The sequence below is a fragment of the Typopeltis vanoorti genome, chromosome 14, assembly GCF_054136105.1.
Source record: "Typopeltis vanoorti isolate ZY-2024b chromosome 14, IOZ_Tvanoo_1.0, whole genome shotgun sequence".
NCBI lineage: Eukaryota > Metazoa > Arthropoda > Arachnida > Uropygi > Thelyphonidae > Typopeltis > Typopeltis vanoorti.
Window position 1 is genome coordinate 93,705,162 of NC_143562.1, and position 17,680 is coordinate 93,722,841.

General features: G+C 33.7%; 1 protein-coding gene across 3 annotated transcripts in view; it reads right to left on the reverse strand.

Annotated features, from left to right (window-relative positions):
- Window positions 1-17,680, reverse strand: part of LOC150099769 (protein BCCIP homolog) — a 100,371-nt gene that overhangs the window by 62,724 nt on the left and 19,967 nt on the right. The gene's annotated exons all lie outside the window — the stretch shown is intronic.

A 17,680-nucleotide genomic window follows, 5' to 3' on the forward strand; every position in this document is an offset into this window, starting at 1 on the left:
TGATGATAAAGGATCCTATGAAAATGAAGAATAAAGTCATATATCTTCGGAAAAGGGCCTTGACAGAGAAAGAAACTGGCTATGAACATTTTGTCATTGTGAAACAAAGTGTTTAGTCTAGTCTTAAGTGTAAGTTTCTTTTTAAAAGGCCTTGGATCCAATTAAATTTGTAGTTAGTTATATAATATTGTTTGAAGTGTATATATATTGTTTTTAAAAGATATATTTTGGTGATTACACCACATTTTTTATTATGCAGTTATACAAAATACTGAAATAATAGTTCCCAACAAGTTTCGTAAATTGTAGGATTTACATCTTCAGGGGGTAAATAGTATAACTTAAAGTTTAAACAAGAGAATTAATAAATACAAATCATAACCGTCTGGCTATTCATAAACTCAAATAACAGAATGCAGATATAAAACGTTATTGACGTTGAACAATACTGGACGATGTCACGTGTTCTTGTTCTCGTTCATACAGTCTGAGCTCAGATTGAGGTAGATTTTTTATTAGAGCTGACCACACTTGATGTCAAATTAAACCTTGATTTTTATTACATTGGGTTGGGGTTTTTTGGCATATTAGCAGCTTCTTTAAATTTTCTTATATAACGGTTGTTTTCTATGTATGACATCATTTTTTTGCCAGAGTACATCGTGTCCAGTGGAAGTGGTATGGAAAGGAAGACCCGTTTTTTGTTCTCTTTTGTATTCAGCCATGCGTATTTCTCCAGATCTTCCTGTCTGTCCTACGTAGCAAATCCTGCAAGAGCAATGGATTTTGTAGACTCCTGGTTTTTTAAGAGGATGATGAGGTGGTTTTGGTGGATGTAGAAATCTTGAGATTTTTTCCATAGGAAGGAAGGCTACTTTTATATTGTGTTTGTTCATTGATTTGGCTAGCTTATCTGTAACATTTTTGATATAAGGAAGCGAGATTGCGTTTTTGTAATCCTGTTTTATTGTGTTGTTAGTTGGAGGCATTTTATGGATTCTCTTGATGGTTTTTGTTTCATATCCATTCTATTGGAGGATTTGTGTTAAGTATTTTAGTTCTTCATTACATCTTTCTTGTGTGCTGGAGATATTGTATGCTCTGTCTCGAAGAGTTTTAATTAAGCTTATTTTTTGTGAAGGATGGTGGTGTTGTAAAAATAATCATAATTAAAATTCTGAATATTTTTACGAATTGTTTATGTTAAAATGTTTATTAGTTTTAGTTTCATAACACGCATTGTCGACACTAGCGATGTGCCCATTATTGAAATTGTTTTGTTAAAAGTGATATGTAAAGAAGTTAAAAAATTGATGTACTTACTGGATTTGATATTTGTATTACTTACAGGAATTTTATCGTAATTGAAAATATTAAGTTTTGTGTTTTCATGAAGACATTCTCTCTTGTCGCTAACAGAGACAACGTGTCAGCAATTATTTATACCTAACTTCTTGCTTACCAGTTTCGTGGAGTGCGCATGCTTGCCGAGAAGTTGGATGTGTGATTGACAGCTGACAAGGAAAGCGTTCGGTATCTGAGTAACGGCTATAAATAGGAGAGCGTTCGGAAGGAATTTAGAACACAGACTAGCAGATATTTAGGTTCGGAGGAACTTAAATTTTTTTTTATGTGACAGTCGGAAGAAAATTAATAGTATATTCCGAAAAAGGAATCATGGAACTATTAAGTTTTAATGTGGAATAAGTATGTGGATAAATAAAAGAAAATATTGCTATATGCGTTTTAAACAGAATATTGGAGGAAACACTAATTGAAAGATTTATAGTAGATTCCGAAAAGGAAATCGTAGAACTGTAAGTTTTTTTTTTTATTGGAAGAGTTAAGAGTGTCAATAAGCATTTAGTGAATAAAAGAAGAATTTGCTATTTATATTCAAAAGGAATGTTCGAGAAAACTCTGATTAGGAAGTTTCATCTGTATTAAGGACGCCGGATCTGGCTATTATTTCTACTGAAGAAAAGAGACAGGATTAAGTCAGGAAGATTTTATGTGTGCTGAATGATGAAAAGGATCCTGTGTAAATGAAGAATGGAGTCATATATCTTCAGAAAAGGGCCTTGACAGAAAGAGAAATTGGCTATGAACATTTTGTCATTTTGAAAACAAAGTGTTTAGTCTTAAGTGTAAGTTTGTTTAAAAAAAGCCCTTGGATCCAATTAAATTTGTAGTTAGTTATGTAAAGTTGTTTGAAGTGTATATATATTGTTTTTGTTTTATTAAATGTGTTTATTTTGTATTTTGGTCTTGAGTCAGTGATTTATTTGGATTCTGAAAGAGTTAAGGTCATTGCACCAATCAGAGTGAACCCTTGTGCATATAAAAATATATAGGTACACTCGGAAATAAATTAAAAAAATAATTGTTAGAAGCAGAGATCATCTATATGGTAGGATTAATAATATGATAATATTATGAGAATATTCTCTATATAAAAATCCACCAATTATTAACAGTGTGAGGTTGCATTTAGAAATCTTCCAGTGTTTGTCGGCTTCCTATATACTGAGAAGGAGAGTTTACTTTCTTCATTAACTTCTAATAGAATATCCAGAAAAGGAAGTTTTTTATTTTCTTCTTGTTCTAAAGTGAATTTTATGGTGGTGTGCAAATTGTTGAGATAATCTTTGAAATAGATAAGTTCATCTGTTGTTCCATTGAATATGATGAAAATATCGTCCACATAGCATAGCCATATTTTTGGTTTTTTATGGTATTTCTTAGGAGCATTGTTTTCAAATTTTTCCATAAATAGGTTTGCTAATACCGGTGATAATGATGAACCCATGGCCAAACCTTCTTTTTGTTCCCAGATTCTGTCTTGATAGGTGAAAAAAGTATTGTTTATACAATGTTTAAAAAGATTTAAGATGTCCGGAGGGAAGAGGTCTTCTATTAGATTCAAAATTTCTTGTCTCGGGACGTTTGTAAACAAGCTGATAATGTCTAGACTTGCTAAGATGTCTGTTGGACCAATATATATATCTTTCACTTTTTCTATGAAACTTTTACTATTTTTTATGAAGGAAGATGTTTTTCCTATATGTTGCGAGATCATGTTGGAGGTATTTTGCCAAGTTGGAAGTCGGTGAATCTCTTCCATCTACTATTTGTCTTAAAGGTATATCTGTCTTATGGATCTTTGGAACACCATATATTCTTGGTATCAAAGGATGTTTTGATTGTAAGTATTTTTTAAGTTCTTCCATTCAGAGAGGCACTTTTTTTTTATTAGAGCATTTGTTTTTTTGTGTGTATGCCAAGTCGGGTCTCTGTCTAAGGGTTTGTAGGTGTTTGTATCTTCCAGGAGACTTTTCATTTTGTTATCATATTCTGTAGCATTTAAAACGACAGTTGCGTTGCCTTTATCCGCTTTGATTATGACAATATTTTTGTCATCCTTAAACTTTTTAAGGCAAGCGTATTCATTGTAAGGTAAATTTCTACGAGGTAATCTGCTTTTTAATAGTAAAGCTGTACTTTCTATACGGAAAAGATCTGCCGTGTTGTCCGGTAGATTTCTAATTCCTTTTTCTATTTGTGCTATGATATCAATTTTTGGTAGGAAACGTGGGGTTAAGGCGAAGTTAAAACCCTTAAGTAAAAGGTTATTCTCTTCTTTTATTAGGACTCTCGAAGAAAGGTTAATAACTACTTTTGAATGATCAAGTTGTTTTTTATGTATTTCCTTCTTCTGAAGGAGTAAGTTGAACTTATGAATTAATGTATGTTTCTTCTGTTCTAAGATCGCTATTGCTTTGTTGAATGTAACACTATCGATGTTGTTCCATAGGTAGGATGGAAGAGATGTGGCCAGTTCATTATGAAGAGAAAAAGTTATTTATTAATGCTAATTCAGCTCTAGTGACTGTAATTCTTTCTCTTACAAAAGCTAATTCCATTTTATGATAAAATTCTGGAGGCCTTGTTTGTATGGAATATGCGTTTGATTTTGATGAATTTCAGGATGACTTTGTTATCTCTGCATCGAATGAGGAAAATTAGATGGTTAATGAAGTTGAGATGTTTAATGCGTAGTTTCTCTAGTTGTATAACTTTATGCCAAAAGCACTCACTGTAAGTTTGTAATTGCAGGCGTAGACTTCTGTGGCTAATTGGTTCAAAAGATATATTTCGGTGATTACACCACATTTTTTTTTACTCAGTTATACAAAATATTGAAATAATAGATGAATTTATCAATTTCAAAGATTATCTCAACAATTTGCACAACACCATAATATTCACTTTAGAACAAGAAGAAAATAAAAACTTCCTTTTCTGGATATTCTATTAGAAGTTAATGAAGAAAGTAAACTCTCCATCTCGGTATATAGGAAGCCGACAAACACTGGAAGATTTCTAAATGCAACCTCACACCACCATCCTTCACAAAAAATAAGCTTAATTAAAACTCTTCGAGACAGAGCATACAATATCTCCAGCACACAAGAAAGATGTAATGAAGGAAGAACTAAAATACTTACCACAAATCCTCCAATAGAATGGATATGAAACAAAAACCATCAAGAGAATCCGTAAAATGCCTCCAACTAACAACCCAATAAAACAGGATTACAAAAATGCAATCTCGCTTCTTTATATCAAAAATGTTACAGATAAGCTAGCCAAATTAATGAACAAACACAACATAAAAGTAGCCTTCCTTCCTATGGAAAAAATCTCAAGATTTCTACATCCACCAAAACCACCTCATCATCCTCTTAAAAAACCAGGAGTCTACAAAATCCATTGCTCTTGCAGGATTTGCTACGTAGGACAGACAGGAAGATCTGGAGAAATACGCATGGCTGAACACCAGAAAGACGTACAATACAAAAGAGAACAAAAAACGGGTCTTCCTTTCCATACCACTTCCACTGGACACGATGTACTCTGGCAAAAAAATGATGTCATACATAGAAAACAACCGTTATATAAGAAAATTTAAAGAAGCTGCTAATATGCCAAAAAACCCCAACCCAATGTAATAAAAATCAAGGTTTAATTTGACATCAAGTGTGGTCAGCTCTAATAAAAAATCTACCTCAATCTGAGCTCAGACTGTATGAACGAGAACAAGAACACGTGACATCGTCCAGTATTGTTCAACGTCAATAACGTTTTATATCTGCATTCTGTTATTTGAGTTTATGAATAGCCAGACAGTTATGATTTGTATTTATTAATTCTCTTGTTTAAACTTTAAGTTATACTATTTACCCCCTGAAGATGTAAATCCTACGATTTATGAAACTTGTCGGGAACTATTATTTCAGTATTTTGTATAACTGAATAATAAAAAATGTGGTGTAATCACCGAATCTTTTGAACCAATTAGCCACAGAAGTCTATGCCTGCAACTATATTGTTTTTGTTATATTAAATGTGTTTATTTTGTATTTTGGTCTTGAGTCAGTGATTTATTTGAATTCTGAAAGCAATAGTAAAAAAGAGGTCATTGCACCAATCGGAGTGAACCCTTGTACATATAATATATAGGTACACTCGGAAATAAATTAAAAATAATTGTTGAACAGAGATCATCTCTATAGGTAGGATTAATATTATATAAATATCCTCTATATAAACATCTCTAAATTATTAACAAAAGTCACTTCCTGGCCAAAAGAAACAGTGAACAACCTCAAGCCTTTTCATGCTAAAACACCAAGAATATATTGAGCACCTAATATTCACAAACAAGATACAGCCCCTATAACCTATTATGGATAGTATAAACAGTCCCACATACAAACTTGCTACAAATTTAGCTAAATTACTAGACCACCCTCACAAAAATTCTGTTCACCTAAAAAGTATATTAGAAAACCACATCTTAAAAAGTTCAGATGTAAAGATTAGTTTTGCTATTACTTCACTATTTACCAATGTGCCTTTAATTGAAACGCTTGATTTGTTAGTCGCATTGCCTCCCAGATATATTTGAATTATTTAAATTTACAGTATTTGCAGGTTATTTTGCATGGAAAGGAAAAATATACAAACTATATGGGACAGCAATGGACTCCCCCCCCCCAACCCTTTAGCCAATTTCTACATAAAACACTTCTAAAACCTAGCTATGAACATAGCTACTCTCAAACCAGTGGTTTGGCTATGCTATGTTGATGATGTGTTTGCTATTTGGCCACATGCTCCAGACACATTGGATACACTTTTAATGCATTTAAATAACCAACAAAAATAAAACATATCAGCAACAATAAAAACTCCTAAAATCCCAAAATACATAGCTTCCTGATGGTTCATTATCTTTTTCTGATATATAGAAAATATCTGTTTATAGAAAATCCACACATACAGGAAGATATTTGCACAAACATTCACACCATCATCCAGCTCAATGGTATGGTATCCTAAAACACTAATTCACAGAGATAGAGCTATCTGTTCCAATGCTCTTAATACTGAACTCACTCATTTGTGTCACACTTTCTTAGCCAATGGCTATAATCCCCATAGGATAGAAAAAATATTAAATGCTCCCCAGAAATCCCCCCCATTGCCTATCACACAAGACTACAGCAAAACTGTTCCTATCCCATACACTCAAGGCACATCTGAAAAGATATCTAGAGTGCTTAATAAATATCAGCTCCTCACCTCATTTAAACCATACATCAAATTGGCAATTCTCATCCATTCACCTAAGGACAAACTCTCTTTTTTATTACATCCAGGAGTGTATGAGGTGCCCTGTAATTGTGACCTGGCTTACTGTGGACACAGGAAGAACTGGTAACATCCACTTTGGAGAACATAAAAAATGCATTCAGCACTTTCGTTATGGCAAGTCAGGACTAGCAGACCATGCTTTGGATATCTCTTCATGCAGGATCAAATGGGGAAAAAAAAAAAAAAAAAAGTACTACACAGAAGTCATTATATAAGTCAGAAAGATTGTTTTTGGAATCAACAGCAACTTTAAAACATACTCTAAACAACAAGTATGGCTGTGTAAAATTACCAAAAATCTGGGAGACAGTCATTTTAAGATCTAATTAATAGTTATTTTCTCTCTTTTTCCAACATAGATGGTGCCAAATTAGGACTTTAGTTCCTTGTTGTTGTCCATTGCAATTTTTTTAAACTAGTCCCACAGTTATACCAAATTGTTGCTGTTTTGTGTACTGTGAAAAACTATTGCAGTGCTCTGAAGATGGATATAATACCAGAGAAATATCAGCTTCTTCGTGTAGCTTCCTCAGTGAGAGGGTGCAGCACCAACCATGTCCTTACAGTTCTCTCTGTTGGTGGCTTTCCTTTTTGTTTCTGCATAGTCATGTGATCCTGTCCATGATCTTATATCTTCAAGCCATGTCCTTCGTTTTTTGCCTCTTGATCCTTTTCCCATAATTTTTCCTTCTAAAACTGTTAGTATCCTCTGCCCTGCTGAACCTCTCAGTACATGTCCTGCCAATCTCATCTTTCTCTGGATCATTTCCTGTAATAAAGATCTCTGTGCTCTCATTCTCTGTAGGACATCTATATTTGTCATATGTTCTGTTCATGAGATTTTCAGAGCTCTCCTATAGCACCACATTTCAAAGGCCATCATCTGTTGTCTTACTCTCTTCTTGAATATCCAGGTCTCACTTCCACATGTGAAAACTGGCCACACTAATGTTCTTATCAGTCTTTATTTTGTCTCAATACTCACAAAACTTCTGAGGAGATCTTTATTTTTCCAGAATGCATCTTTAGCTATCGCTGTTCTTATTTTTATTTATTTATCTTGCTTTCCATCTGCAGTAAAGTAGGTGCCTAAATATTTCTATTCTGTTGTATGTTCAATTTTCATTATTGTTTATGAATATTTCTGGCTCGGATCTGTTTTCTTTTGAGATTTTCATAAATTTGGTCTTTTTTTTTTGCATTTATATCTAATCCAAATTCTTTACCTTCTCCAATTAGTAGCTGTAGTAATTTGATTAATTTGTTTCTGTTTTCTGCTATTAGTATCATCAGAATATCTAAGATAGTTGTATTTTACATCAGTGATACTAATTCCTATTTTTTGTTTTTCAATATTTTTCATCACTGTCTCACTATAGATATTAAATAGATTTGGAAAAGGATACAACCTTGTCTAACTTCTCTTTTCATTTTCACTACAGAAGCCTCAGAGTTAAACAGCCGCATTTTCTGTTTGGTGTAAATCATTTTTATAAACTTAAGTACATGATCTTCTATGTCTAATTTATCTAATATACTGAACATTTTATTATGTTTTATCAGGTCAAAAGCCTTCTGAAAGTCTATGAGGCATATGTAAATGTTCCTATTTCTTTCAAGTAATCTTTCTGTTATTATTTTTCATTCCAGGATAGCATTAATGGTTCCCATTCCTCTTTTGAAGCCTTTCTGTTGTTCACTCAATTCACCGATTAAGGCTCTTTCAATTTGTTTGTTAACAATGGTTAAAATAACTTTAGATACATGGGATATTAGTCTCACAGTTCTGTAATCCTTGCGATTTTATGCATAATTTTTCTTTGGAATTGGTATGCAGATAGATGTTGTAAAAAACTTCAGGTAATTCTATTGTTTTATAGATGTCCCGAATAGATTCCACTAAATAGTTATTATTGCCAGTCAAAGCTTTCAGCAGCTCAGCAGGGATATTATCACACCCAGGGGATTTATTATTAGGAAGATTCTTAATTACATGTTCTATCTCCTTTCTTGTGCTTAAGGGTCAGGGGTGCTTAAGGGTCAAAGCTGTATAACTGAGAGGAGACCTCCACATAGCCTTTAAAGAAATGCGGAGAACCGACCAGGGCTTCTGACCTAATGTCCAATCCTCACCTTCTCGTAGTGCACCCTGTTGGGTATCTACTTTGATACTGAACGAACGAGGATGGGCTGGCAATTTGGGATTTGGCCGACCAAATTGTATTCTTATTGGTTAAACCAAAATAAAAAATGATGGTACAACATGACAAAATTTCATGCCGGCTGGGGCGTCGCCCGGTTAAACAAGGCCCCCGTTGTTTTCGCCAGGGAACCAGGGCGAACAGCGAAAAGTCAGCTACTGGAACAAATCTGAAAACAAACCCCAACTCAACATCACCAGAGTTAAAGATCGGTACTATCAACGTAAGAAGCCTGAATGGCAAAGAAATGGAGCTAGCTGAGGAATTAGATAAGTACCAGATCGACATAATAGGGGTGACTGAAACAAAAAAGACCAAAACTGGTGAGATCTTTCTGAGCAATAAATACAAAATGTTATATTCAGGCAATAACAATCAAGGAAAAGAAGGAGTAACCATAGTATTCAACACAAAATATGAGGCTAATCTTCTTGAATGGCAGTCAGTCTCAAGTAGAGTAATGTGGGCAAATATGAGAATGGGGAACTGGACAATGAGACTTATTTGTGCCTATGGTCCCACAGAAGGTTCTACGAAGGTAGAAGTGGAGGAATTTTTTGAGGCTTTAGAAAAAGCAACTGACACAATGAAAAAGGAAAAGTTGGTCCTTGTTGGGGATCTAAATAGTAGAGTAGGAAATGATTTTGAGACATACAAAAATATTTTGGGAAAATTTGGAGAAAAGAGCAAAGCTAATAATAATGGCAAATATTTCATGGATTTCTGCTCAGGACATGGACTGGTTATTACTAACACCATGTTCCAACATAAAAATGTGCACAAATTCACATGGAGAGAAGAGGCTAGGAATAAGAAAAGTCTCATTGACTATGTTATTGTTGATAGTGATGTTTTCTCCCTGGTGCAGGACACCAGAGTGTACAGAGGATTTGAAATTGGAAGTGATCACTATTTAGTCTTGAGCAGGATAAAATTGAATTTCATATTGAAAAGAATAACATGTAAGAAAGTTTTAAAGCGAATAAAAGTTGAGCAGCTCTCAGATGTGAACTGTAGACTAAAATACAGAAAGATTATTGAAAAGAAAATGAAAGAGTTTGAGAACAGGAATCAAACCTTGGAGATTCAGTGGCAAACTCTGAAGGAAACATTGATTGATTCTGCCAGAGAGGCATGTGGTGAGGTTGTGTGCAAAGATAAAAAAATCAGAACTCCCTGGTGGACACAGGAAGTTAAAGAGGCAGTGAAGGAAAAGAAGAAAGCATATCAAAAGTTCCTGGCAAATAAGTCAGCTTTTACTCTTACAGAATACAGAGACAAATGTAAGAAAGCTAAACAGTGTGTAAAACTAGCTAAACAAAAGTCATGGGAGGACTTTGGCAAGAATATAGAAAATAAATATCAAGAAGGTGGCAAAATATTCTGGAGGTTGTTGAAGAAGCTTAGGAATGGAGGAAAGAGTGCTGTAAAAGGAATTAGAGATGATAAAGGTGAAATGAAAACAGGAGAAAAAGATATCCTTGAAGTATGGAGTAATTACTTTGAAAAACTGCTAAATGAAACAAGCAGTGATGACAGCACAGTGATAAAAAACACTGACCGGGCATGCAGTCAGGAATACATATCCATACTTGAAGTAGAAAAAGCCATCAAAGGCTTGAAATGTGGAAAGGCAGCAGGAGTAGATGATATTCGACCAGAAATGCTGAAGTATGGTGGTATAAGAGTCTTACAGTGGCTGCACTGCATAGTTCAGAAAGCCTGGACAGAGGGACGAATTCCCGATGATTGGAGTAGAGCTCTCATAGTACCCATATATAAAAAGGGATATAAAACTGAATGTGAGAATTACAGAGGTATTTCCCTACTGAGTGTTCCTGGCAAGATCTATGCAAGTATACTTGAGAAACGGTTGAGAAGAATTGTGGAAGAAAAGCTTGGGGAAGAACAAGCTGGATTCAGACCAAATAGAGGCTGTCAGGATCAGATCTTCACTTTACGACAAATAGTCGAGAAAGCATGGGAATATAACAAAGATCTGTATTTAAGTTATGTCGATTTGGAAAAAGCATATGACAAGGTGCCAAGAGAGAAGCTATTCAATACGCTGCAGTTATATGGTGTCAATGGGGCATTATATCAAGCAATACTTAGTCTTTATTTGAGTTGTGAGTCAGCAGTTAGAATTGAAGGAAGTACAGGAAGATGGTTTAATGTTAAATCTGGTGTGAGACAAGGATGTACATTATCCCCTCTGTTATTCATTATCTATATGGATCACATTATGAAGGAATGTGGTATTAAACCTGATATCAAAATTGGAGATGTTAATGTCAGCTCTTTGCTTTATGCGGATGATGTTATACTTCTAAATAAATCCGCTACAAGTCTGCAAGATTCTCTGACTAAATTGAATAGCTGTTGTAATAGATATGGTATGAAGGTCAGCAATAAAAAGACAAAGACAATGAAAATAGGCAGAATCATTGAAAATGTCAACTGTGTTGTGAATGGAGAACCTGTGGAACAAGTAAAACATTTCAGCTACTTAGGCACAATTTTTACTGAAGATGGTAAACTAAATATAGAAATAGACAACAGAATCAGCAAAGCTGGTATCGTGGGAAGTCAATTGAATAAATTCATATGGAATAAGAAAGAAATTAGTCGGAACACTAAATTAGCTATATACAAGACTGTGTTCAAACCAATTTTAACTTATGGATCTGAGAGCTGGGTCAGAAGTAAAACACTTGACCAAAGACTAGAGACCGCAGATATGAGAGTCCTGAGAAAGATTAGAGGCGTGAACAGATGGCATCAATGGCAATATCATATTAAAAATGAGGATATTAGGAAAGAACTTGACATTGTCAGCATCCAGGAATGCGTTAGCAGAGCTAATCTCAGATGGTATGGTCACTTAAATAGAATGGGAGAGGAAAGATTAGCAAAACAAGTGTTCTCTGCCAGGTTGGCAGGAAAACGACCCAGAGGAAGACCAAGATATAGGTGGATTGATACGGTACAAAGTGCCTTAGACGATAGAAATATAAGATCTGATAATGTTGGAGTCTTGACAAGTAACAGACTGATTTGGAGGAAAATTGTAGATAGGAAGTTAGTAATGATGTAAATTTTTCATGTAGTACTGTCATATCCTGTACACCCCTTGAGGGTACATGGCAGGAATTTGATGATGATGATGATCTCCTTTCTTGTCGGCAGAGTGGTATCTGTTGTTACGTTTAACTTAAGGTGTCGTGAATCATCTAACATGTTACCATTATCATCATCATAGAGATCTGATAAATACTCCACCCATCTTGCATTTATTTTTTCTTTATCAATGATTATGTTTTCATCTTTGTCCTTGATGTTATTAAACTGTGTACGTTTTGCTTTTCCATTAAGTTCTTTCACTTTCAGGAATGCTTCCCTGGTTTTGTTCCTATTTTGTAATTCTTCTATCTCGGTGCACTGCCTATTTATCCAGTTTTCTTTCAATCTTCTGCATAACTGTTTGATTCTTTTATCCAATGTTTTATATCTTAATCTTTCTTCTTCATTTGCTCCTCTTTTCTATGTTTTCTTCTTTCATCGATAAGGTTGATTACTTCTTGTGTTATCCATGGTTTTTTCCTTTCTTTCTTCTTGTTTATTGATGTGGTTTTAGCAGATGTTATGATAGCTGCTTGTAAACTATTTCACTGAGAGGGTTCATTTTACTTTTGGATTTTGTACCATTTACAGATCCCATTTTAGGGATTGACTTCTTTTAATTTTTATTGTTTTCAGGAGAATATTCATCTTTATTAAGACTAGTCTATGATCAGATCCACAGTCAGCACTTGGCATCACCTTTGAGTTCTGTATTCCATTGAAGTAACATTTAATGACCACAATACAGTCTAATTGATTTTTGTATCATCCATCCAGACTTTCACATATGTATCTTGCTTTGGTTTTTGCTCAAAATAAGTGTTAGTTATGATGAGACTGTGCTTGTTACAGAAATCAATCAGTTTTTGTCCTCTCTCATTCCGAATTCCAAGTCCAAATGGACCCACATGTGTAGATGTTCTCTCTGACTTTTGCGTCACCCATAACACAACTCAATCTTTCTTGCCTCCAACTTCCTTTATACACCATTCTATTTCATCATTCATGTTATCTATTTCTGCTTCCTCATTCTATTCTGTAGGAGCATATATTTAAATGATCAGTATATCTCTAGGTTTAGACTTCACTAGAATTACCATTACTCTATCTGATTTTTTGATGACATGGATAATGTTTTTATTAGTTTTCTTCTCTACAATGAATGATACACCTTTCTTCGATATTTCACCGCCTGATGTATATACTTCATATATATTGCCATTTGGAAGTTTCAACTCAAAATCTGATGATCCTTTCCAAAAGGTTTCACTTATTCCTAGTATACTAATATTCAATCTCTCCATCTCTCTCTCATCACATTAGCCAATTTCCCACATTTATTCAATCCTTTTACATTCCAAGTAACAATATTCAAGCAATTTCTGCATCGAGTTTCTTTATAGCAGTCACGGACTGACAATATCCCAGGGCCTGCTACATCACCCTGACACCACCATTCCAGGCATACTGAGACTACCAGGGCTTTATTTCTTTTCTGTTTAGACATGATCTAAACAGAAATATCAGCTAATAAGTTAATAAATATTAATTGCTTTCTTATCATTTTGTGTCGTAATAAATACCATTAAACCAACATGTACTAACAACACATAAGCCTTTCCACTCATTTGATAAACATTAATAAGTTCATCACTTGGCAAATAAATTCATGTTCCATCCTTCTCTTAAATAAATTTAAAAATTCAAAGATAAAGCCTTTTGAAACTCTTTTTTCAATAATTATAGATGTTGATTTGTAATCTGATATAGTATAATTAGAAAATATAATATGAAATGGTTACCAAAGAAATAATCAACCATGCCAAAATCCAGTAATACCTTGCATAGTGTGGTTAAAAAGGTTCAGAAAAAGTTCCATGCTATGCAAAATTGAACTGTTTAAAACATTATTATGTGTTATAAATAAAGCCTTTTGAAATGCGTTCCAAACAGACAATTGTGGTATTGGTGAAAATAATAATTACACATAATTTGTTTTGTGCAAATTCACCAGAAATACTAATTAATGCACACAGAAAAATTAAAAGGTTAAAATAAAATGAAACAGGAAACAGTAAAGATTTTTATTGTTGATTAATGCACACAAGTTTTTAAATACAATTTAGAAAAATTGTATTTAAACAGTACAGTTTGCACAGATTTGTTCTTTATTTTCTCTGCAGGCAAATCTTTATAACAATGAATAGCATTTTGTAATGCTTCCCAAACATTAATGCTTCTATCAATATTAGAATCAGCATCCATAAGAAAATCAGAAGCATCATCTATTTTTCTGACAAAAGTCGAAATCTCATTTAATGTGAATCCTTTTGTAGGTGCTTCAGCCAACAGTTTCATCTAATTTACCTTCCTTCTTCTTCATATAAAAGTTTCTGATTCATCCCCATAAGAGTTTCATCACCTAGGTCATTTGAATGTGAGTGCATTTGTGCACATTGTCAGAATCATAAGTTTCAAATCCAAGACCCTTCCCAATTCATACGTCTTCAGAAATTTTAACTTGCGATTCAGAACTAGTAAAATCATTTCACAATGTGGTAAAACACCCTACAGCTCTCATATTGCTAGCAGTTACTTTAAGCCATGACTCATTATTGTTTTCAACAGCATTTCTGATATTAAAATGTTTCCAAAATTTTGTCAACGTTATAACCCCCATCTCCTATTGTTGCTTTTATGACTTGAGAGGAAGTTCTTCTCAAAAAATAGGCCTTAAACATAGCAATGAGATTCTGATCCACTGACTGTAATGATGTGTTGGGTGGCAGAAAAAGGATTTTAACATTTTCAAGCAAGTTAACAGAGGATGACTTACTGCATTATATATTAACAAAATTTTAAAATAATTATCATCTTTGCAGCTACATTTGACTGCAGAAAAGAAATAAGTTACAAACAATTCTTCAAAACATTTTTCGTGTCACCCACGATTTTTTATTTGATTGCCATATTACAGGAAGAGAACTTTTAGCATAGCCCATAAGTGCATGTGGATTTTCAGCTCAATGAACAACCAAAGGCTTAATTTAAAGACACTAGATGCATTTCCACCTAATAAAAGTGTCAAACAGTTGTAATTTTATACCCTGGCTGCAACTTTTCCTTTTTTGCTAAATAGGTGCACAAAGGTATATTTTTCCAAAACAAACTTGTTTGATCAATATTCAATTTTTTCACTCTTGTAGCCTCCTTTTTCAATATCATTTCTTTTAACTTTAACTCAGAAAATTTTGCAGGTAAAATTCTCAGTTATCATGGTGTAACATGAAGAATAAATAAAATAAGTTAAAAACCCTGCATAAAAGATAATAGTTGAATTAATTAAAAGAAAAAGAAAGATTCTTGCATCCAATAAAATATATAAAAAAAATAAAGGTTTTTGTTAAACTAACTAACAAAAGAAATATATTAATATTGTGATATGATTTAAATTAAAAAAAAAAAAAAAAAGTTAAATAAATAAGACAGAAAAGGATTAGTCATAAGAGATGGTATGTGAGAGGCTAGAGATTAAGTTATTAAGTAAGTTCATAGAAAAATTTTGGAAAGGGGATTAAGTTAGAGGCTAGCACAAGAAAAACAAGAAAATCGCTTAGGGTCAATTCCCGGATTGAGACATCGTTATGGGCTTGCCGATCAAAGGACATTTGGCAGAAAAAACGCCACCCTAATTGGTCGGTGAAGTAAAAACAAGTAGGGGTGGAGAAGAGAAGTTAGAAGAAGTGCCGTTAGGAGAGCAGTTATAAAAGGGTTGGAACCCCCCCCCCCCCACGAGGCTTTTTTGGTTTTGATTTTGATTCTGTTCCAAGGGAGTACTTTGCGAGCTCTTTCGTAGGAATTTCACGGTGTTTTCCTGAGTGGCGACATAGGGGTTATATCTCCACGCCACAACACAGAAACGAAAGTGAGCGGGATTTCGATTCCATATTTCCTATGTGAGAAGCGAAGAATGCTATATAGTCGAGGAAAAGAAAGCATATTCTTTGTGTTCCAACTTCAGTGACAACTACGAAAAACGGAAAGAGGTAAAGAAATCAATGTCCACGTGGCGAGTTGCACAGCCAATATATAGATGATTCAGAGTGTGTTCGGAGTTACGAAAGGTTAAGCCAGCGTAAGCCTAGTTCAATTCCAAAAAGAACGTAGGAGAAGCAGATTATCGGTGAGGTTATATCAAGATAGTTCAATCAGAAGGTAAAGGTCCATATGAAAATCCCAAGAAAGAAAGGTACTGTAAAATATATCTAATGTTAACTAAAATTTGTCTGTGATAAGTATCATTATTGTAATACGGAACTGTTAAAGTGACCAAGGAAAAGTTATACTAGGACTTTAGTATCTGACAGAATATAATAAAAGTAAGCTGACTAGTGTTAATGTTATGTGAAAAATTAAGTGTCCCGAGAATTTTGTATGTCTATTGTAATGTATTGGAAAGTTAGAAATGCCACAGTTGTGTTTTAGTGCAGAAAAGGGTTTAGTTGATCTACTTAAGTTTGAATAGTTAATTAGTATGAATTAATCTTATTTGTCCGTGTCAAATGAATTTACGTGTTGAATGTGTATGGCGGCATGATCGTAATACTAGTTATGTGTTAGTACAGTAAATGGTTCAGTTAATCTACTTAAGTTTGAATAGTTAAATAGTGTGAATTAATCTTATTTGTCCACCTCAAGTGAATTTATGTGTTGAATTGTTATGGCGGCATGATAGTAATACTCATTATAGGATCATAGCCTGATTATTTGTAATAAGCTAATGTTAGTTTGTAAGTATTTAGTTTAGCATTAAATTGAGTAATCACAAAAAATTGATTTGTACCATGTTAAGGAATTTAATAAACCTTTGTTCAATGATAAAAGAGTTGTCTGAAATTGCTGTCCAATGCACCACTTGGAAAATTACGAACCTAATCATGCGGGAAATTAACGTTAAGAAACGAGATAAAGTGTCACGACTGCAACATAGTTACACTTTCAGACATATTTGAGTTCTTTCTCCTTGTTTTCGTATATAATATCTTAAACTAAATATCCCAAAAGGCGCAGTATAAATACAAATATTAGGGGTACTAAGGGGAGAAATAACTTAGATATTAGTAAAAATTTTGGTGATATCTCGTGCGTAGATAATAGAACATAGATAAAAGGAAATTACTAGATAGAATAAGAATCGTAAATTAGGACACAACATAAATGGTGCAGCCAGTAGGATATAAAGTAAGAAAGTTAATAGAATAGAAGAAGAATAGGTCACAACAGCAGCATCATCAGCACTAGCACTTTCACATACAATTTTAATGCTGTGGTGTGTGACATGCTGTTGAAGGTATAAAACCAGCCATGACTTGCTGAAAAAAATTTCTCCACCTCCATTTTCTTTTACCTCATACTCGCTATATTTAGCGTGAATTATCATGTGACTTCGGAATTTTTTTCTGATTGCAGTCTTCATTCCATATCATTAAAAGACATTCCATATTATCCATTGCAGAACTATGTTTAACGATCATTTTTGCTTTAAGAAAGTTGCTGTGGCTATTCCATGTTTTTCGATTTATCTTTTTTCTAAATTAACATTTGTACAAATGACTAGTTCATTCCTTTGTAACATT